The following is a 23,374-nucleotide window of genomic DNA, read 5'->3' as shown; positions in this document are numbered from 1 at the left end:
GCAACAAGGAATTCACTCAGAGATAGTATTCAGGAGAAAAACAGGACCAGAAGCCAGACCACAAAGGATTAAGAGATATAGATAAAGCAAGTAGTGAGGAAATGGCAGTAAAACTGCATTTTAGATAAAAGGGACAGGAAGGAGAGGGCTAGGATGGCATGAGAGGTCAAGTTACATGGTTCTACCTTGTATGTAGGTAAAAACAAAAAGGGGAGGGAGGGAGGATAGGAAGATGCTAGAAAGAAGATAACTGAGTAATCAATTAATTGATCAATCAATCTATATATGAAACAAAAACATGAAAAGATGCTCATCACTTACATTTAAGGAAATGTAAATAAAAGTTATCTAGGTTTTAATTGTCAAAGATTAAACTTATTGACAATGTTCAGTGTTAGAGGAGAAATATAAATTGATATAATCTTTCAAAAGTTATGTGACAGGGCTTCCCTGGTGGCGCAGTGGTTGAGAGTCCGCCTGCCGATGCAGGGGACACGGGCTGGTCCGGGAAGATCCCACATGCCGCGGAGCGGCTGGGCCTGTGAGCCATGGCCTGCGCGCCCGGAGCATGTGCTCCGCAACGGGAGAGGCCACAACAGTGAGAGGCCCACATACCGCAAAAAAAAAAAAAAAAAAAGTTATGTGATAATATCTAGTAAAATTTTAAACATGCATAACTTTTGACACAGAAACTCCACTTGTAGGAATTTATCCTAAGAAGTATACAGAGTACAGAAAATACGAAGATATATTTACAAGGATGCTTGTAACTGCAGAGAAAAAGAAACAAATGGCTATCACCAGGAGACTAGGAAAATTGATAGAAATTAACTACGTAACTATTAAAAGATAGATATGTGTCCGAAACATGGGAAAATGCCCAAAATAAAGGCATTACATGAAGACAGAAAGCAAATTATAGAAAAGTAGATATACTGTTATTCCATTTCTGTAAAAAGGAATTACTTTATCTCACACACATACAGAAGCACAAATACATCCATGTCAGCATACACGGTGGAAAAAAGTGTGGATATATATAAACCAAATTCATGATAGTGGTTAACATTGAGACATGGGATTAAGGGTTCCTTTCCTTATTTAAAAATGCCTCCGGGGAGGGGGAAGGGTATACTGAAAAAACTTTAAAAAAATAAATAAAATAAAATAAAAATGCCTGAATTTTACTGTGCTCATATATTACTTGCATAATCAGGAAAAAAGTCAAGGAATTTCCAAAAGCAAGAGTAATGAAAGTGCCATAATAGAAAGGAAAGGGGAAAAAATTAGTGAGCACAAGCCCTAAAGTGAAGTCACAGGTCAAGAATGAGGCAGACAGAGAGCAGGTCTAGGGCCTGAGGGAAAAACAGCCTTGCAAAACGTGCAAGCAGCTGCTGTGGGAACTGGGACCCTGAGAATGCAGCACAAGAGCACCCGGAGGGGCAGAGGCAGCTCAACTGAAGTGAGGCAGTGGGAACTGCTGACAACCAAAGCAGCCCATTTTCCTGACTCCCCAGAAACACTGGGCAGCCTAGGGGCAGCGAAAGAAGCCTGGGGAGAGAATTCAGGGTTGGCAACTGGCAGAGTGCAAAGGTTCAAGCAGGTTCTCAGACCTGGGGAGGGCAGCAATGTAACTGTGGACCACGGCAAACCAGCATCCAAACTAAGGTGGGAGGTGGGTGAAATAGCAGAGAAGAGAAAGGTAGAGAGATAGGGTGGGGGAAGACAGTGAGAGTGGATGGCACAATGAGAACAAAGAGACTAAGCTCAATCCAGAATCACACTTAAAGGATTCTTTCCCAAATTTCCATTTTTCTTCCAATTTCTAAACATCATCACATTAGGAGGAAGATCCCAATTTGTGTCACTGGGCTTCAAGGGCAAAAACTCTCCACCTGGTTTTGGGTGTTTCTCATAACCCGTAAGGGATCTGTGAGGAAGGTGGAGGCTCCATCTAGGTTCCCCCCACACCCAGCTCTTGCAGAGTTACTAGGCTGCTGTTAATAGAGCAGAAGCTCTACTCCCTGTGTGGCACTACCTTCTTTGTGTGTATCCTCTACTGGCCAGAAGCCTGGAATAAGGAGTGACTGTCACCCCCAAACCGAAGCCCTAACAATATCTCATGAAGACGTTAAAAAAGGCCCTAAACTTAGAAAACCTGGCATCAAGTCCCACCTTTTTTTCTTATTGTCTTTGTGAACTTGAAAGCAAGCCACTTCACCTCTTTGTGTTTGCTTCTTCATCTATAAAATGGGGATATCTGCCTAACAGTGTTGCTGGGAGGATGTAGTAAAGTAAAATGTACATCAAAGTGTTTTATGAAACAATAATATCATACATATGAAAGGTATACGTATACTTATCATAGTAAAGCAAACATTTTTCAATTCTACCTATATATCACTTTCATCAATGGTGCTATAAAACCATAAATGGGTGCTAGCACCTTCAATGTGCCTATGCTGGCTGAAATTGTCCATGTTTTTATTGCTTTTAACCTATATAACAATTTTCTTCACAAGATTTCAACACTGCTCACAAATTTCTTCAATTTAACAGTTGCTTGCCACATTTAAAGTGGCTTATGCTTTGTCTCAGTTTTCCTTTTTATCTCATGTCAATTTTTATCTTTAACTACAGTTACTTTTCATGCTTCCCTTTTCTTCAGTCTGTTATGTTTGTCACCTACATGAAAGAATAACCGCATTAGGTAGGCTTCAATAGAGTTCCTTACACCTGGACAGTGGGATTCCTATGTGGTCTGATCAACCATGAAAATTAATTCAAAGCAATTTAGGTAGTATATTCTCAAGTTATTTTACCACTAAGAAGAACCAAGAGGGTGATTAAATGAATTGGCACAATTCCATTACTTCTAGGTTAATAACTCAGAACACAGAGCTTCCTAACAAAGAACTAATATATCAATTTCAGTGTTAGTACAGTATTAGGCTGAACAAAGGACTAATACAGATAATTTCATAATCACTGAGTTCAAATTCCTAAATAAAGTTTGGGTAAATGATCTTATATCCTGAATATGGCCACATTGAGCTCAGCTGGATCTTCAAAAAGTCCATCAGCTGACAAAAGTCACAACATCCTAGTGTTAAATCCATTACCTACACCCAGGCTGGAAGTAGCTGTCTAGAGATCTTGTAGCCCAAACTGACTAGTCACTGTTCTTCACACGAGGACAAATTGCTCAGAGCAGTAAATGGCCAGTGGAAGATCTAGATAATACCCATAAAGAACTGTCACATTCTCTTCCAAGGGAAACTTTTGCCAAGACCCAAAGAGAGCAAGTAATAGCTCCCCAGCATCAAAACCATAAACATATGGAATAAGCAACACATTTTCACAGCAAAATTACGTATTATGTATTTTAGCAACCTGGAAATACAAAGGCAGAAGCACTGCTTCAGCCAGGGTCTGAGGCACCCATGAAATCAGAACTCTCATCACATCACCAGCTCCACAAGGAATGATTTCATGATATTTTACATGCAGAGGTCATTCATTTCTTCACTAAACATTTATTGAGTAGCTACTTCTGTATCAGAAATGTTTAGATACTGGGATATAGAGTTAAACAAGACGAGGTCCTGCCCTCACGTAGGTCACAACATAGGCACAGAAAACACACAAAAATACCCAAAGTTTAAGAGTACAGTGATTATGAAAGAAGCTTTCACAGATTGCAATGCCATACAAAGGAAAGGCATTCAGCCTAATCTGGGAAGAATCAAGGAAGAGTTTTAAGTGATGGTGCCTGAATTCCTAGTAAATTCAAGCCTAAGAGTCAAACAAGCACTAGAACAGGAGGAAAATTAGTAGGAGAAATAGCCTGAGAATGCTGGGACATTCAAGGAGCTCACTATAACTGGAGCCTAAAGTGACAGAGGAGGGCTTCCCTGGTGACGCAGTGGTTGAGAGTCCGCCTGCCGATGCAGGGGACACGGGTTCGTGCCCCGGTCCGGGAAGATCCCACATGCCGTGGAGCAGCTGGGCCCGTGAGCCATGGCCACTGAGCCTGCGCATCCGGAGCCTGTGCTCCGCAACGGGAGAGGTCACAACAGTGAGAGGCCCACGTACCGTACAAAAAATAAAATAAAAAAATAAAGTGACAGAGGAATTGTGGCAGAAGAGGACTAGAAAGGAAGATACCAAAGAGGCCAGGTCATAAAGGTCTTTGTGAGATGTTGAAGTAGAGATATATCAGGATCTAGATGTTCGTGTATTTTGAGGCCAGGGGAGTATTATTTACTTTTAATTGAAGTTAAAGACCACCCCAAATGGAGGGGGAATTTGACTATGGAAGACTGGAAGAGATTTAGGGCCAGTTATTTTGAATCATTTCTGTCTGGCTCATACTTATTTTTCTCTCTACTTTTTTTTCCCCCTCTCACAGGGAAAAAATAAAACTGAACAATTCTATAACAAAGCCTGTGAACCTTCTGTTCATCAAAAACATTTCTGAACAGAGTGCTAGATTCTATCAAACTAGCCCAAATTAGAGAAAGACGACAAATCTCTCCAGCATCTGGAGCCTTCCAGGCAAAAAGACCAAAGTCAGGTATATGATGCCAACAGAAGAAAGCTAGAGAAATATTCTGATCAGGGGCCACACAGAATATGCTGCCTGGCATACTCCAGCACTCTGTCACTGGGGATGCCCACTGTTCCCAAAACAAGGACATGCCAAACAGTTACCTCCTGGCTTCTGCATAGAAACTGCCAGGAAAAAACCTACCAGTGCCAGGAATGACCTTGGACTTTATAGTGTTGACTCCCGGCCACCAGTACTGGATAAAGACTACCTCAACAATTCTCTCACCTGTCCAGGGTGCCAACAGGTGTAGACAGAAGGCTGCCTTCCTCACCAGACAAGGAAACTGAACCTCTCATCCATGCATAGCACCCAGCCACACGTCTATTACTAATACTACTGAGAACAGTAACTCCCACATAATGATATACACAACCTACTACTAACAGCAAGCACTGACCACCCATTAAGCACCAGGCCCTCATCTCCAGTCCTCACTACAACCTGCAGAGGTTATTTTAACCCCATTTCACAGACTGAAAAAAATTAAATTAAAAAACAAGGCTCAGAAAGGTTAACAGCTTACGCAGGTCAAAAAGCAAGCAAGAGGTAGAGATGGGATGACCCCAAAGATCATGCTCTTTCCATTGTACTAGACACCTCAGAATCTTTCCAAAGAAATCAAACACTCTAAGCTTTCTTTCCAAGAGTTTCTGAGGTTATCCATCTGACTAAGAGGTAGTCAAAACATTTTTCAGCAGTCAGTTTGCCTTCAAAGCAACAAAATAAAGTTTTCATTTTATTTGATCAAGTGAATATTCCAGATGGAAAAATGAAAGAGACTTCAAAGAATTTATTTATTATCTAAGTGTCTTGATTTTAAACCTCTTCATTTATTTTTGGCCAAAATACATACAGAGAAATAGAGAAGAGAGCAAAGGACAGAAGTTCATTTAACTAGATAGGAATGGAGATTAACAATTAAAGCAAAAAAGCATTCAAATATAATTTATGCAGTAATAATTAAGAGGCAAGGAATTTCAAACAGGCTGAGCCTTACCTCAATCTTATTCCTCCTGTTCTAGGAGACAGCACTCCAAGACATCAGCAGACACTCCCAGCCTACATACAGTGAACCAGACAAAGGGAGTAAGCAACGCCTTCATGCTCCCAAAACCACAGTGGGAAGGAAAGTGTGATGGCTTCCTGGGGAACCTAAGCACATATACAGTATTTATAAATCATAGCTCATCAAGACACACACAGCAACAAAATGTTTACCTTGTGGCTTGTCTACAGGCATACTTAAAGTTAACAGGTGTATGTAAATAAAACAAAGCAAAAACAACCCCATACCATTGTGAACTTTTCCCATGGAAATATATGAGGATAATCAATTGTCACTAGTCAAAATCAATACTTTTTAAAAACTTTATTCAATGGTTTTACTGATTAAAAGCTTGATATGCCTGAATCACTTCTTCCTTTATAGACCTATAGCCACTTCTGAAATATGAACTATTACTATTAAAACATGAAAAACATCACCATTGTAGAGGTGCCCAACACAGTGCCTGGCATAATTCAATAGATATTGGTTTATGAAAGAATGAGTTACTTAAGATAGAAAACTTAAGAGAAAGAGACAGACAGAAATAATACAGTGCAAGGAAAATATATGATTTTTTAAAGATTAAGGGGAAAAACAATCCCCAGAACCATCAGTACAACTACAAATAGTCAGAATTACCTCACATCTCACCCGAAAATTTATACTCTAATATACTCCAATGAGGCAATACAACTCCTAACACTCTAAACAAACTCTGAAAGTGCAATGATTCTGACACTTTTTTTTCATATGAGATTTGATATCTCATCTATAGACAACACACCAACTTTTGCCTGAATACTACATAGAGAGAGCTCTGGTGCACAGATGCAGGCCTCAGCTATTTGGAGTTTGCACATTGCCTTTCAATGATACAGATGAGACACAGTGTACAGACCAGACAGACAACACTTCTAGTGAAGATAATGTCCTGGGAGAGTTAAAATGACGGTCACTAAGATTTAACAGATTTAACGTAATGACTTCACGGTAGTAGGAGAAAATGAAGTTTAGGGATATAAAGAACTTTTAACAACATAAACTGTTAGAGTTTTCACATCCCTCTCTAGAGTTGCATACATTAAACAATGACACATAAATTAGTGAAAAGAGGCTCTTAATGTAGATTTAGAATTGGACTGAAAAATCCCTAGAATTTATATATATTATGCTGTCTAAGTTTGTCTATCATCATAAACAACAGCCATAGTGCTGAAAAGAAAGTATGAGTCACAATTCAAAAACAAAGGAGAAAATAAATGAACAGAGGAAAGCTTTGGATCCAAATACCACAAAGAAATTCTTTACTTAAAACACTGTCAATGACAGCTACCATTCTGACTTGGAGTAAGAAGGAATGGTCCACACTGTCTTCTATTCAGGAAGAAACTCAATTCAGCCCCCAAATGCTCCTTCCAGCACCATCTACCTCAGTGCCCAGCCACCAACACAGTCAGCCACATCCACTAGCAAGGGACAGGAATTCTAAGATCTGAGTCACCCCTCCCCCTCAGTAAGAGGTCATTCTCTATCAGAAAGCCCACTCTGCAAAGGCCCCTTGTTCGTCTCACAGGCTGCTACCACCATGGCCCACAAAAAGCTAATTCTCCAACTTCAGCAGCCTACCAACCCTACTCTATACTCTCCAATTCACAACTCCGGCTTCACCCTAACTCCAAGGTAGCCAACACTACTCACCGAGACATTCTTGCGACAAGTTCCCTACCTGAGAACCACTCAACTCCAGAATGCTGGGCCCTGGAGAATCCAGCCCTTTGCTCAACTCCCCTGTGCCCAGCTGAGCTCCTGCCTTTCCAGGAACTAATCACCGATTACCTCAGAGAAACTAAATACTCAATACTCTTTCTCCCCAGTCTGATCCCAGTCTGCCAAGTTCACGGACCTGGGGGCGTGGAGGGGTTGGGGAGGAGGGCAGGGAGAGACGCATCTCGATTCGCCTTAGGGACCAGGCACATCAAGGCCCCTAGAATTCCAAACGCATCCTCCCCCCAATCCACCCGCTATGGCCAGCCTCCAGGGCGTCTGCATCAGGCGCTAAGAGCGCACGCCTCTAGAGTTAAGTCTCCGTGCCCCTATAACTCCCTTTCCCGGCTACAAAAATTCTAAATACCAAGCCAACACGGCCCCGGGTGGAGGCGAAGACCCCCGCCAAGCCTCCGGCCACTGGAGTTCCCTAGGTCGGATCCAGCGCCCCAAGGCCTGGGCTGCCGGGACCCGCTTGCTGACCCAGGCCGCTGAGCGCCAGGGGCCCGGGCCGCGTCTCCACTCCGCCCCCATTGTTGCGGGTCCCGGCGGCCCGAGCAGGGAGCCGGGGGCCGGCACCCGCACTCACCTCCCGCGCCGCGGCTCCGGGCCGCGCCGGGCCGGGCAGGGCCGAGTGGCCGAGCGTTCCTCTGCGCCCGCCTTGGCAGTGCCTGCGGCAGCGGCGTCTGGGGTGGAGGGAAGCAGCCGGCCAGGCCCGGGCGCCGCGGGCTGGCTCCGGCTGAGCGTCGGTCTTCTCCTGCGGCGGCGCTCGCAGCCTCCGCTGGCGGTCCGCGCCAGAAAGCGTCCCCCTCTCGGCCCGCGCGCCCGGCCGCCCGGACGGGAACATGCGCCGCCGACAGGAAAGTTCCGCTGAGAGCCTAGCGGAGGCCGCTGTTGACCCGCGCCGGGTGGACAGCGATTCCTCCTCCCTCTACAGAGCCGTCTATGCTACAGATAACTTTTTTCAGGCATGAATGAGGCACGGAAATCTCAGGCCGGAAACCTAGGAATGGTTTTAGTGGTGGGTCCGACAGAATGGGTTTGCACCCCGCTAGCCACCAGAGAGGCACGTTGACCAGTCAGTGCTTCAATTGAGCCTCGGTTCCTCCTCATCCTCACCGGGGGATAACCCTGGAGGCTTGTTAGGATTGGATGAGATGATGGAAGTGCCTGGTGCGGAGATATGGGGCTCAACACTGGGGATCGGTCATTGCTGATGCTGCCAATGATGACTGCTACTACTGCTATCGCCTCCTACAGAGGTTAGGCGCAGCTCTCAGGGACCCCTGAAATTGATGCGCACCATGTAACTCTAGGTTTTACCCCCTCCCGTCCGGTTTCCTGTTAACTGAAGCTGGAAAAAAAGTGGAGACAAGAAAGGGCTTTCCTGATCACTGACACTCAGGGGGAAGTTAAGGATGCAGGTTCTCCTCCCTCAAGTTGGGAATTACTGCCATGTGGGCTCCAGTTAACGAGAAGAGTGAACTGTGTCAGCTTTCTTCACTACAGCCCCAGGTTCCCTTCCTCCTCCTCCTCCTTATCCCAAGAAGTGAACATTGACGAGATGATGAAAAAATTCTGAAAGTGGGTTCTGTTTTCCTCATAAAATCAAGAGGATAAAAAAATCGTTTCTCAGACTTCCCTGGTGTCTCAGTGGTTAAGAATCCGCCTGCCAATGCAGGGGACACGGGTTCGATCCCTGTTACGGGAAGATCCCACATGCCTCGGAGCAACTAAGCCTGTGCGCCACAACTACTGAGCCTGCTCTCTAGAGCCCGCGAGCCACAACTACTGAGCCAGCGTGCCACAACTACTGAAGCCCACGTGCCTAGAGCCCGTGCTCCGCAGCAAGAGAAGCTACCACAATGAGAAGCCCGCGCCCCGCAACAAAGAGTAGCGCTACCCCGCTCGCCGCAACTAGAGAAAGCCCGCGGGCAGCAAAGGAGACCCAATGCAGACAAAAATAAGTTAATTAATGAATTTTTAAAATCCTTTCTCCGTCCCACTTCCTTTTTCTTCTGGGCCTTCACACCTCTAGATATCAGTTATTTTTTGGAACAAATTAAGTTATACAAATACAAGTGTGTGTTCCCAAACTATCCATGGGAATTTAGATCTGCAGAAGGTGCTCCAAAAGTATCACAGCTTTCACATGTCCTTAGATTTTCCATTCTCACTTAGCCCCTTGGCTTTTGAGACTCAGGAAATTTTACCTTGATACCCTTCTCCCTTGTCTGAAGAGACTTTCCAGAAAAGCTCTGAGATCAGTCACTTGAACCTAAATTAAATTTTGTCACTGTGTCACACATGTATACACATGGATTTCCATTTACATTATCCTCTGGAAGGAAAGGGCTCAGCTGGCTAAAGACATTTCGGTAACCATTTGGAAACAGCAGGTTCATAGATAGAAAGCAGCATGCTCAAAACCTCTGGAGGCTCTCTGCTCCCTCAAGTAAGGGAACTTCATCCTATGATCTTAAAGGACAAAGGATGCCTCAAAAGCTGGTTCACTTTTCTCAGAATCCTGAGATCACCTGAGGTCCGACCCCTCCCTGCTCCACATTTTCACCAGTTGGCCTCTTAGCTTGGACTACCCATGTGACACATAAAGCAGATTTGGTCTCAAGTGTCGAAGTAGGTTCAGGTGAGAGTCCTAAAGATGACCAAAGTGAGGAGAAAGAGACCAGTGAAGCTGGGCAGAAACTTGAGAGAGCAGTCTTATTGTTTATCTCCCTCCTCTCTCCCAAAAGACCCAATACACAACTATCAGAGACACCCACACTTATCTGCCTCCTCTGTTACTGAGGTTGAGCAACAAGGGCCAGGGCTGGCTCCCCTGATGATGGAAGCCTCCCAAGATGCCATTGCCCTTCTGTGACATCACTGCTTCCTTGCCCTCTGGGAGCTTCTCTGACAACTTGAATGATGTTATGCCCTCACAATCACCTTTGGGAATCATGCTACCCCCCAATTCACTAGTAGGAAAGTGGGTTATATTAGGGAGGAATCCTTAGAGTGATTTACATGCATAGCTGCCTATTGATGGCTCTGCCTTCAAGTGCGGTTTAAAAATCTGGGGTCTTCCTGCTGGGATTAGAGAAGACTCACCAGTGACTTGTTAATCAGAAATTATAGCTCGGCCTTCTTCATCACTGTGAACCCACACCTGGAAAAACACCCTCTTCCTTTCACCTGTTTAACCTCCTCCTCATTCCATGAAAACCAGCCCAGTCCTTCGTCCACCAGCCACATTTCCAACCCACTCCCACTTCTGGATGTCAAAACACATGATCACTCTGAACCAGGTTCCAAGGTGACAGATAGTTGTTTTACTTTCTTTGACAGCCATCCTATTCTTTATTTTTAAATTTTTGGCTGCGTTGCGTCTTTGTTGCTGCGTGCAGGCTTTCTCTAGTTGTTACGAGCAGGGGCTACTCTTCCTTGCGGTGCACGGGCTTCTCATTGCAGTGGCTTCTCTTGTTGTGGAGCACGGGCTCTAGCCGTGCGGGCTTCAGTAGTTGTAGTGCACACACTCAGTAGTTGTGACTCGCAGACTCCAGAGCACAGGCTCAGTAGTTGTGGTGCATAGGTTTAGTTGCTCCACAGCATGTGAGATCTTCCCTGACCAGAGCTCAAACCCGTGTCCCCTGCATTGGCAGGCAGATTCGTAACCACTGCACCACCAGGGAAGCCCAGACATCCTATTCTTGGGATGTTTTTTAAATTTCACCTTGTACACTGCTTCTCTTATACTAGATTATAATCTCTGGGAGGCTTGAAAAAAAAATCCACCCCAGCATCTATTGAAGACCTGACAAAGCTGCTGCATCATAAAATTCCCCATTCAGCAATTACCTATTGGGTACCTACCTTGTACCAGGCACTGTGCTGGATGCTGGGGAATACTAATAAGACGTGCCAAGCATAAATGTAAGCATTTTAGAGCTATTAATGCATTTGATCCTCACATCGACATAATGAGGCATGTGTAAGTGTCACCCCACTTCAAAGATGGAAAAACTGAAGCTGGGACATAAGGGGTGGGGTTTGAGTACAGGACACTCTTATAACCATGCACTGAAGTGAAGAACTATACTCAAAGTTGAGCTTGGAGTACTCTGGTCTGTAAAGTGAAACTAATAAAAACCCATCCCATCTGGATGTTCATTCAGACATTTGTTGTCCCCGAACTGTATTTCAGATGCTAATCTAGCACTGAACAAGAGATTACAGGTCTCTGCCCTAAAGTAGCTTACCTTCTAAATAGGGGAGACAAATAGTAAAAAATAATTTCAAATTCTAATAAGTGCTGAAAAGAACATAAAACCAGAGACCTGTATGGGAGAGAGGCTGTCTAGAGAGGGAAGAATTGGGTAAGACCACCCTGATGAGGCGACCTGTGAGCTGAAATCTGAATGCCAAGAATGCTAGAGAGAAGCATGTGAAGACTCAGGGAAGGACAATTCTAGGCAGAAGGACCAGAGCTCAGGAGCAGCATAAGGTTGGGTAAGAACCACCAGATGACTGCTCTGGAGAGTGGAAAAGTAGCCTGTAGCTCTGCTCCCAGATCTCATGGTCTTGAAGGGATCAATTTCAGGGGTGGTCCTGGGAGGGTGTGAAGGATACTGCTGATCAACTTCTAGGGAAGCAGCACAGATTTACTGTAGTACCTGATAAATGACCATGTACAATAGACAGATGTCATAGAAACAGATGTTTTTAAAAATTTCTACAGAGAATAATTCCATTCTCTCCAAGAAAAAGAAAGACATCCAAACTGAAAAAGAAATAAAATTATTTCTGTTCACAGATGACATGATCTTATACGTAGAAAACTCTAAAGAGTCCACACCAAAAAATTAAAAAAAGTGATAACTAATAAATGAATTCAGCAAAGTTGCAGGATACAAAACCCACACACAAAAATCAGTTATGTATTCATACACTAACACTGAACAATAGGAAAAGAAATTAAGAAAACAATTCCACTTACACTAGCATCAAAAAGAATAAAATACTTGGTAATAAACTTAAAGAGAGAAAAAACTAGTACACACACACATAAAAAAACCTCTAAAGTGTTGCTAAAAGAAATTAAAGATACAAATAAGCAGAAAGTCATTCTGCGCTCATGGATTTTTAGTACTACCCAAAGCAATATACAAATTTAATGCAGTCCCTATCAAATCCCAACATTTTTTGCAGAAATATAAAAATCCATCACAAAGTTCGTATGGAATCTCAAGGGACGCTGTATAGCTAAAACTGTCTTGAAAAAAAAAAAACAAAGCTGATTTAAAAACTTACTACACAAAACTACAGTAATCAAAACAGTATGGTACTGGCATAAAGACAGTCATGGAATAGAATAGAGTCCAGAAATAAACTCTCACATATAGTCAAATGATTTTTTAAAATAAATTTATTTATTTATTTATTTGGGGCTGAGTTGGGTCTTTGTTGCTGTGTGCAGGCTTTCTCTAGCTGTGGCGATTAGGGGCTACTGTTCATTGCTATGGGCAGGCTTCTCATTGCAGTGGCTTCTCTTGTTGTGGAGCATGGGCTCTAGGCTTACGGGCTCAGCAGTTGTGGCTCACGGGCTCTAGAGTACAGGCTCGGTACTTGTGGCACATGGGCTTTGTTGCTCCATAGCATGTGGGATCTTCCTGGACCAGGGCTTGAACCCATGTTCCCTGTGTTGGCAGGCAGATTCTTAATGACTGTGCCCCCAGGGAAGCCCTAGTCAAATGATTTTTGATAAGGATGCCAAGATCATTCAGTGGGGGAAAGGACAGTCTTTTCAACAAATGATGCTGGGAAAACTGGATATCCACATCCAAAAGAATGAAATTAGACCCTTTCCTTACACTATATACAAAAATTAGCTCAAAGTGGATCAAAGACCTAATGTAAAATCTAAAACTGTAAAACTCTTAGAAGAAAACAAAGGGGAAAAGCTTCATGATTTTGGATTTGGCAATGATTTCTTGGATATGACACCAAAGGCACAGACAACAAAAGAAAAAATAGACAAATTGGACTTCATGAAACACCACTGTACATCAAAAGCCACTATCAACAAAGTGAAAAGGCAACCCACGGAATGGAAGTAATATTTGCAAATCATGTATCTGATAAGGAATTGATATCCAGAATATATAAAGAACTCCTACAATTCAACAACAACAAAAACAAGCAAGGCACTTCAAAAATGGGCAAAGAACTTGAAGAAGATATACAAAGGAGATATACAAATGGTCAATAAGCACATAGAAAGATGCTTAACATCACTAATCATTTGGAAAATGCAAATCAAAACCACAATGATACACCACTTCATACCCATTAGGACAGCTATTATAAAATAATAATGTAAAAAAAACCCCAGAAAGTTACTAGCGTTAGTGAGGATATGGGGAAATTGGAACCCTTGTGTGTTGCTGACGGGAATGTAAAATGGCACAGCCACAGTGGAAAACTAATGGCTTCTCAAAAAGTTAAACATAGGATTACAAAATGATCCAGAAATTTCACTTCTAGATATATACCCCAAATAATTGAAACTATGGACTCAAACAGATACTTGTATGCCAGTGTTCATTGTAGCATTATTCACAATAGCCAAAAGGTGGAAAAAACCCAAGTGTTCATCAACAGATGAATGGATAAACAAAATGTGTTATATCCATACAGTGAAATGGTATTTACCCATACAAAGGAAAGAAATACTGATACATACTACAACATATTGAAAACAATATGCTAAGCGAAAGAAGCCAGAAACAAAAGGTCACATATTGTATGATTCCATTTATATGAAATATTCAGAACAGGCAAATCCATAGAGACAGAGAGCAGATTGGTGGTTGCCAGGAGCTAAAAGGGGTGGGGGGGAGAACAATGGAGAATAAGTACTTTATGGGTATGAGGTTTCATTTTGGGGTGACGAAAATGTTTTGAAATTAGATATGTGATTTCATAACATTGTGAATGTACTAAATGCCACTGTGTTGTTTATTTTATTGAAATATAGTTGACTACAATGTTGTGTTAATTTCTGCTGTACAGCAAAGTGATTCAGTTATACATATATGTATATATATATATATATATATACATACATTCTTTTTAAGTAGTTCACTTAAAATGGTTAATTTTTTGTTACATGAATTTTACCTCAATTTAAAAGAAACTAGGGACTTCTCTGGTGGCGCAGTGGTTAAGAATCCGCCTGCCAATTCAGGGGACACGGGTTCGATCCCTGGTCTGGGAAGATCCCACACACCGCAGAGCAACTAAGCCCATGCGCCACAACTACTGAGCCTGCACTCTAGAGCCCGCTAGACACAGCTACTGAGCCCACGTGCCGCAACTACTGAAGGCCACGTGCCTAGAGCCCGTGCTCTGCAACGAGAGAAGCTACCGCAATGAGAAGTCTGCACACCAGGACTTCCCTGGTGGTGCAGTGGTTAAGAATCCGTCTGCTAATGCAGGGGACATGGGTTCGGGCCCGGGGGAGGGAAGATCCCACATGCCTCGGAGCAACTAAGCCTGTGCACCACAACTACTGAGCCCACGTGCCACAACTACTGAAGCCTGCACGCCTAGAGCCCGTGCTCTGCAACAAGAGAAGCCACCACAATGAGAAGCCCGCACACTGCATGGAAGAGTTAGCCCCCGCTCGCCACAACTAGAGAAAGCCCGCACACAGCAACGAAGGAAAAATAATGAATAAGTTTTTTTAAAAAAAGCCCGCACACTGCAACGAAGAGTAGCTCCTGCTCGCCAGAACTAGAGAAAGCTGGCGCGCAGCAATTAAGACCCAACACAGCCAAAAATAAATAAATAAATTTTTAAAAAAAGATTTAAAAAAATAAATAAATAAAAGAAACTAAAGCTCAAAGAGGTTGAGTTACATGAGATCTCATAGCTAGTAACTGGTGGAGTTAGAATTTGAATACAGATCTAAGAATATATATATTCACAGATCTAAGTATATATATATATATATATATATATATATATATATATATACACACACTCACGTTGCACAGTGAGAAGACAAAGTGTTTACTAATCTATAGGTAAATGACTGTTATGCTGGTGCTTTTCTGAGAGTAGGTTCCAACAAGGGAGAAGGGATGATGCCTTCCAAGTAGTAGGTGATCAATACACATTTTTCTGAATAGGGTGGGAAGAATGGTCCCCACTTACAGACTCCGAGGTCTGTAGAGAACTTGGAAGTATCTGGGAGGGGCTGAAACTTCCTCTAAGCAGTGAGGGGTTCTTCCTTAGGGTTGGTGGTAGGGAGGCAGAGGCAGCTCCTCTCACATTCTGTATGACCTTGGACAAATCACTTAACCTCCCTGAGATGGGTTCTTCATCAGTAAAATGGGAATAACATGCTTGCAATGGTGAGAAAGAAATGAGAAAAATGGCTATAAACAAACTTTCAAAGGGCTAAACGTATGTGCAGGTTTATTTAGTTCAGAGAAATTTTGGCCAACATCTTTGCTGTTTTAAGTCAATTCCAGCATCTCCTTCTAGAGGAATTATTAGCTCTTACTTCTACATGAGATCGGCTGGGATTCCCCAGACTCAGCTGCACTTTTGCAATTATCTTGGTGATAGCACCTACCTCATGCTTATTGGAATTGTGTTTGACTCTTCCAGATGGGACCAGATTGGTCCATCTCAGTAGCGTGAAAGTCTGGTATAGGAGTGGGTTCCATGAACATGTATTGAACAGAATATTAAGAGTTGTCTACAGCCCCCATTTGCCATGAGGGGATTCAGTTTCAATTAAAACAAAACAAAACAAAACAAAACCCTGGGGATTTGTTATAGAAAGATGAAAAGCACACAGGCCCTGAGGCTCCTGGAGGATACAGACACACAAACATAATTATAATACTGTCTCTTTTTTAAATTACCATATATATTTTTAAAATTAATTAATTAATTAATTTTTGGCTGCATTGGGTCTTTGTTGCTGCGCGCGGGCTTTCTCTAGTTGTGGCAAGCGGGGTAGCGCTACTCTTCATTGTGGTGTGCGGGCTTCTCATTGTGGTGGCTTCTCTTGTTGTGGAGCACAGGCTCTAGGCGTGTGGGCTCAGTAGTTGTGGCTCACGGGCTCTAGAGAGCAGGCTCAGTAGCTGTGGCACACGGGCCTGGTTGCTCCGCGGTATGTGGGATATTCCCAGACCAGAGTTCGAACCCGTGTCCCTTGCATTGGCAGACGGATTTTTTTTTTTTTTTTTTTTTTTTTTTTTGCGGTACGCGGGCCTCTCACTGTTGTGGCCTCTCCCGTTGCGGAGCACAGGTTCCGGACGCGCAGGCTCAGCGGCCATGGCTCACGGGCCCAGCCGCTCCGCGGCATGTGGGATCTTCCCGTTCCGGGTCACAAACCCGTGTCCCCTGCATCGGCAGACGGACTCTCAACCACTGCGCCACCAGGGAAGCCCCGGCAGACGGATTTTTAACCACTGCACCACCAGGGAAGCCCTATAGTACACTCTTAACTCCTGTGAGAACCAACTATCAGCAGAGGTTCAAAGGAGGAAACATTTTGTTCGACATTCCAGGAGTCTAATCTTCCCTTCAGCTACTTCTTACACATTTCTAGGCCTAACTCTATTCCCATAACATCACTCAATGTATTGTTCATCACTGGGTGCTCAGTAACATGTGGTTGCACCAATTCAGGCCTCAGAGCCACCATTCCCTCTTGCTCAACCTCTACTCCCAGTTAGTAAACTTACTCTGCTTAAGGCCTGGCCCAAAGTCACCTCTTCTGTGATGCCTCCATGAACCTGAAGGCCAGTCCTTTCTTTGGGCTTTCTTGGCACTTCATTCCACAAATGCTTATTAGGCCATTCTGTTTCAGCCCTGTAGACAGAGTTATACAACTTGACCTCTGTCCTAAGAGCTTGTGCCCACTGGGGGAGGCAGACCAATAGAAGGCAGTTACACCACTGCAAAAGGGAAACACAGGGTAAATACCCTAAGGGTCGCAGGAGACACCTTTGGTGTCTACTAAGCCATTACTCCCCTTTCCAAAACCGCCCACCCACTCAGGAATGAGGCTCATAGAGTATCTTTGTACTATGCGTCAGTTCCCTAGCAGTAGCTGATTGGCCCAGGGAGAATACCTAATTACAATTGGATTTTATGGCCCCAGAACTTGGAGTCAAGTTTCAAAGATGCAGAGAGCTATGAAGTAAACAGTCAGAGGGCACTGGGCTGAGAGTCCCAAAGGAGAAAGGGAAGAAAGGACCAGGGTTCCCGGCTGTGGAGTCCAAAAAATACCCACCTCCTTTCTCTCCTTACAATCAGGTCCTTGTTTTGCTTAAAGGAGCTTCAGGGGCTTTGGATATCATCACAACAGCCCTAATTCAGACAGGATTGGCCAGGCAGGCTCCCAACCTAGATTGGGGTGAAAGGAGGGAGGGAATAGGCAAGCTAGATCAGGAGCAGAAGTGGGAGTTGGGTGAAAGATGGATAAGAGGATTCTGAGTAGGGGGAACAGCATAGGTAAAGGCCAAGAGGAGGGAAATGCATGAGTAAGATACAAAGAAACAAGGCTAGAAATATGACCAGGGGTAGGGTCACACAGGCTCTTGTAAGTCACATTAAAAGTTTAAGACATGCTTAGGTGGAAGGCTGTGGGCTTCCTGGGAGAGCTAACTCACCCCTGTGTCTTTTCTTTCTCTTGCTCCAAGAAGAGCCCTGTCTGCACTTTGCTACCTCTTGGAGTCTCCAGAGGACACATAGGTGGAGAGGGTTGTGTGAGGAGAGTTATTTGGTTTTTTCTGTGCTTTCCTTCTATCCAGAACTGCTCCTCTTCCTGTGAGGCCACTCTTGGCTGTTCCATGAGCTTTCTCAGAAACAGGCATAAACAGTCTCGAGTCTCTCTTCTGTCCTCCTGGCCGGCCTTTTGTATTCCACCCTTTCTCATGTCTGCACTGCATGGATGAGACCCTGGCTGTTTTTCTGCTCTGTTCTGGCTCTCCATGGAGCTTTGGGCCTGAGCTTTCGTGAGTTCTCTCCCCTCAGTTTCCTCCTGCCACCAGCTCTTTGTGAGTGACCGAAACCGTTTTCTTAAATGTGACTCTCCAAGAGGAGAAACCTCTGGCTTTACCCATATGAAACTTGAAAGCACTTTAAATAAGGTGCCACCCCCAAACTTTAAGGGAGTTAAACTAATTTTTTAAAAAGATTCGATGTCTTGTTCATTCTCCTGATGTAGCTATTGACATACACTTCACACTGGAGTGTCTGAAATTGTGGTGGTCCTAATTTATAGGATTTCTTAATTAAAATGTCTGCTGAATAAATTTGGTTTTTGTTTTGGAAAAAAGAAAAGTTTAAGACAACTTACATTTGAAATTGCACCACAGGTGGAGGTTGGGGATCACACCTGGGGGTAACAGGACCTCTACAACGGTCCAAGCAGGAGACGTTGGTGAACTAAACTGAAGAGGGGGGTACAAATGGACAAATGGAGTCAGAGATGTTCAGGAAATGGCATCTCAGGTCTTGGTAACTGAAAATGGGGTTAAGAGAAGGGAGGAGTCAAGGTTGACACCTGCCTACCTGGGGATGCCTTTTATGGAGAGGGGAACTTACCTGAGAAGCAGAGCTAGAGGGAGTGTGGTTGTTTAGAGTCTCACTGCTCAAACCATGACCAGAACAAACAGCCTGGCCTCCCTGGGAGCTTTTGATAAATGCAGATGCTCAGGTCCCAACCCAACCTACCACAATAAAGTTCAAGAGGCTCTCACTGATTCAGTGCCTGATGAGTTGTCAGTGCTGGTCCCTTTGCTTGTCTTATGCCTCGTTCTTTACCCAGTTTAATCTTTCAGGGACCACTGGAATTTTAAGCCCTTCAGCACCAAAATTTGTAAATGGAGTTCCTTGGGTTTCAGGGGTCTGTGAAGACTGAATGTGTATGCAGACTCTGATATGTATGGACAGTTTTCTGGGGAAAGGACCCACAGCAAGGTAAGGACCTAGAAGATAGAGAACAGAAAAATAGAGAAAGTCAATGAAATGAAAAGTTGGTTCCTTGAGAGATCAATAAGTCTGACAAACCTTTAGCTAGACTGACCAAGAAAAAAAATATTCTAGTTATTAAAATCAGAAATGCAAGTGGGAGTCTGCTCTGAGGGTTCTGAGCCAACAGCTTCTTTGCGGGAAGAAAAGAAGCCTCGTTGGAGAGAAGATGGAGGGCCGGAACAGCGCCATCTCCGCCGGCGTGTGCAGGGCCCTTTTCATTGGGTACTGCATTTACTTCGACCGCAGGAGACGGAGTGACCCCAACTTCAAGAACAGGCTTCGAGAACGAAGAAAGAAACAGAAGCTTGCCAAAGAGAGAGCTGGACTTTCCAAGTTACCTGACCTTAAAGATGCTGAAGCCGTTCCGAAATTCTTCCTTGAAGAAATACAGCTTGGTGAAGAGTTACTAGCTCAAGGTGAATATGAGAAGAGTGTGGACCATTTGACAAATGCAATTGCTGTGTGTGGACAGCCACAGTAGTTACTGCAAGTGTGGCAGCAAACTCTTCCACCACCAGTGTTCCAGAGGCTTCTGACTAAGCTCCCAACAATTAGTCAGAGAATTGTAAGTGCTCAGAGCTTGGCTGAAGATGATGTGGAATGAGAAACAAATGTCAACATGATAATCTCAATTTAAAAATATTTTTAAAATCTTAACTTGGAAGATGATCAGCTCTGGGGGAGTAAGGGCAAATAAGCTTGTTATGGACTGTCCTCCACTGAAATTTACCAAAGTTAATTTTTACTTTGTGTAGATCCATTTGTCTGTTTTATTTATTTTTCCCAGTGAAAAGTGTATTTTGATAGAGGTTTTCATTTTATAAATACACTATCAGTTACTGAAATATGGATTTTATTTATTCCTAAAACGTGCAATTAGAATGTACATATAAAACATCACATTACTTACATTAAAAATACCCAGTTGGGCTTCCCTGGTGGTGCAGAGGTTGAGAGTATGCCTGCCGATGCAGGGGACACGGGTTCGTGCCCCGGTCCGGGAAGATAACCACATGCCGCGGAGCGGCTGGGCCCGTGAGCCATGGCTGCTGAGCCTGCGCGTCCGGAGCCTGTGCTCCGCAACGGGAGAGGCCACAACAGTGAGAGGCCCGCGTACCACACAAAAAACAAAAAAACAAAACAAAAAACAAACAAACAAAATACCCAGTGCTCAGTTTTGAAAGATAGGCCAAAAAAAGTGTAGAAGAACACTGAAGAATGTACTTTTTTTTTTAAGCTAGTACAGTTCGCTATACATCAGAAAATTGGATGGAAACTTGATTGTGTATTAACTGAGCATTAAAATCTTAAGAGATTCTTTCTTGCCATTTAATATCTTACATATGTATAATGTGCTGCTATGCTATAATAACAACTTCACCCCCACTGTTGAACTGTTTTGTTTAAATCAGTGGGCCTAATGTGTTCCGGATATTTATCTCCTTGTATTTTAGATATGTGTAGTTGCAAATAGCACCAGGAATTAGATCTGTATACACCCTTAATCTAGCTGAGTAAGCTTCGCCAGTTAATGTCTGCCCTCATTTATAAAACGAGGGAATTGGTCTGCTAATACAGCTTCTAATTCCTTTAGTTCTGTTTAGCATTTTCATATCCCTTTTTCTGAGGGATATATCTGTTTGGGCAACCCGTTGCATTTTTTAATACTCTGAATTTTGCATGCTTGCCTGACTTAGCATTTCTGAATTGATTTTTTTTATTTTTTAAGGTATAACTTGTGTTGATTTTCACTTAAATCATGGTACTGTCACTACTTTTGTAAATTAATCTGAAATTTAACTTTCAAGGTAACTGGAACAATATGCTTGTAAAAGTGTGTGTTCCCCTTTGCTTTTACCATCAGTGTACCTCCTTAATCCCCTTCCAGCCTGATTCACTTATCTTGTTATGAGAATAAGGTGTAACTTTGTGGCTGAAGACTTGCAAAGAATGAAGATAATTCTCAAAATAGTGACATTATCTGCAGCCACAGATTCAGTATCAGACCTGAGAATAAAGATCTTTGGTACTTAAAAAAGAAATGAAAGTGGGAATATTACTACCGATTCTATAGAAATAAAAAGGATTGTAAGAGATTACTACGAATAATTATATGCCAACAACTTGGATAACCTAGATGAAATGGATACATTCCTTAGAAACATAAAACCTACCAAGACTAAATAATGAAGAAATAGAAAATCTGAATAGACCTATAACTAGTAAGGAGATTGAATCAGTCATCAAAAATCTCCAGCAAAGAAAAGCCCTGGACCTGATGGTTTCGCTGGTGAATTCTACCAAACATTTAAAGAAGAACTAATACCAATCCTTCTTAAACTTTTCCAAAAAATTGAAGAGGCAGGAACACCTGCTAACTCATTCTATGAGGCCCTGATACAAAAGCCAGATAAAGACACTACAAGAAAACTGCATACCACTATCCCTTATAAACACTGATGTAAAAATCCTCTACAAAATACTAGCAAACTAAATTTAGCAGCATATTGAGAGGATTACACACCACAACCGAGTGCAGTTTCTTCCTGGAATGCAAGGATGTTTCATCATTCTAAAATCGATCAATGTAACACTGCACATTAATGGAATGAAGGGGGGAAAGCACATGATCATCTCAATTGATGCAGAAAAGGCATTTGACAAAATTCAACACCTTTTCATGATTAAAATGTTCAACAAACTAGGAACAGATGGAAACTACTTCAACATAATAAAAAACATAAATGAAAAACCCACAGCAAAAATCATACTCAATGGTGAAAATCTGAAAGCTTTTCTTCTAACAACAGAAACAGGTCAATGATGGCTGCTTTTGCCACTTCAGTATTGAAATTGATAACCAGAGCAATTCGGCAAGAAAAATAAATTAAAAGCATCCAGATTGGAAAGGAAGAAGTAAAATAATCTGTTTGCAGATGGTAGGACCTTATGTGATAAACACTAAAGATTCCACACAAAAAACTGTCAGAACTAATAAATGAATTCAGAAAATTAGATACAAACTCAATACACAACTGCGTATTTCTATATGCTAGCAATGAAAGAAGAAGAAATGTTGGCAAGGATGTGGAGAAACTGCAACCCTTGTGCACTGTTGGTGGGAATGTAAAATGGTACTGCTACTATGGAACACAGTATAGCAGTTGCTCAAAAAATTAAAAATGGAATTATCATATGATTCAGCAGTTCCACTGCTGAGTATGTACCCAAAAGAAGTAAAAGCAGATATTTACACACCCATGTTCATAGCAGCATTATTTACAATAGATAAAATGTGGAAGCAACCCAAGTATCCATCAACAGCTAGACAGATAAACAAAAAATGGTATTTAGATACACTGGAATACTATTCAACTTTACAAAGGAAGGAAATCCTGACATATGCTACAGCATGAATGAAACTTGAGGACATTATGCTAAGTGAAATAAGCCAGTCACAGAAAGACAAACACTGTATGATTCTACTTTATGAAGTATCTAGTCAAATTCATAGAACAGAAAAGTAGAATGGTGGTTGCCAGGAGGTGGGGGGGAGTAGAGAATGGGGAGGTATTGTTTAACGGGTATAGAGTTTCAGTTTTGCAAGATGAAAAGACTTAAGGTTATGGAGACAGATGGTGGTGATGGTTACACGTTATGAATGTATTTTTTTTTTTTGCGCGGTACGCGGGCCTCTCACTGCTGCAGCCCCTCCCATTGCGGAGCACAGGCTCCGGACGCGCAGGCTCAGCGACCATGGCTCACGGGCCCAGCCGCTCCGCGGCATGTGGGATCTTCCCGGATCGGGGCACGAACCTGTATCCCCTGCATCGGCAGGCGGACTCTCAAACCACTGCGCCACCAGGGAAACCCATGAATGTATTTAATAC

General features: G+C 42.9%; 1 protein-coding gene and 1 pseudogene across 1 annotated transcript in view; one reads left to right on the top strand and one right to left on the bottom strand.

The window, feature by feature from the left end:
- The window catches only part of RAD54L2 (RAD54 like 2), an 87,769-nt gene extending 79,531 nt beyond the window's left edge, over positions 1 to 8,238 (bottom strand). Inside the window, exons 1-2 of the mRNA XM_019947676.3 lie at positions 8,014 to 8,238; positions 5,610 to 5,764 (exon numbers count right to left, since the gene is read on the bottom strand). The gene's annotated coding sequence lies outside the window, so the exon portion shown is untranslated. The remainder of the gene's footprint in view (positions 1 to 5,609; positions 5,765 to 8,013) is intronic.
- An 11,412-nt stretch (positions 8,239 to 19,650) lies between these two features.
- Positions 19,651 to 20,103, top strand: LOC101330778 (mitochondrial import receptor subunit TOM20 homolog; annotated as a pseudogene).
- Positions 20,104 to 23,374: the final 3,271 nt, after the last annotated feature.

Source organism: Tursiops truncatus, chromosome 10 (assembly GCF_011762595.2).
Source record: "Tursiops truncatus isolate mTurTru1 chromosome 10, mTurTru1.mat.Y, whole genome shotgun sequence".
NCBI classification, from domain to species: domain Eukaryota; kingdom Metazoa; phylum Chordata; class Mammalia; order Artiodactyla; family Delphinidae; genus Tursiops; species Tursiops truncatus.
Note: the sequence above shows the minus strand (reverse complement) of the source record. Positions and strands in the feature narration are given on the sequence as shown.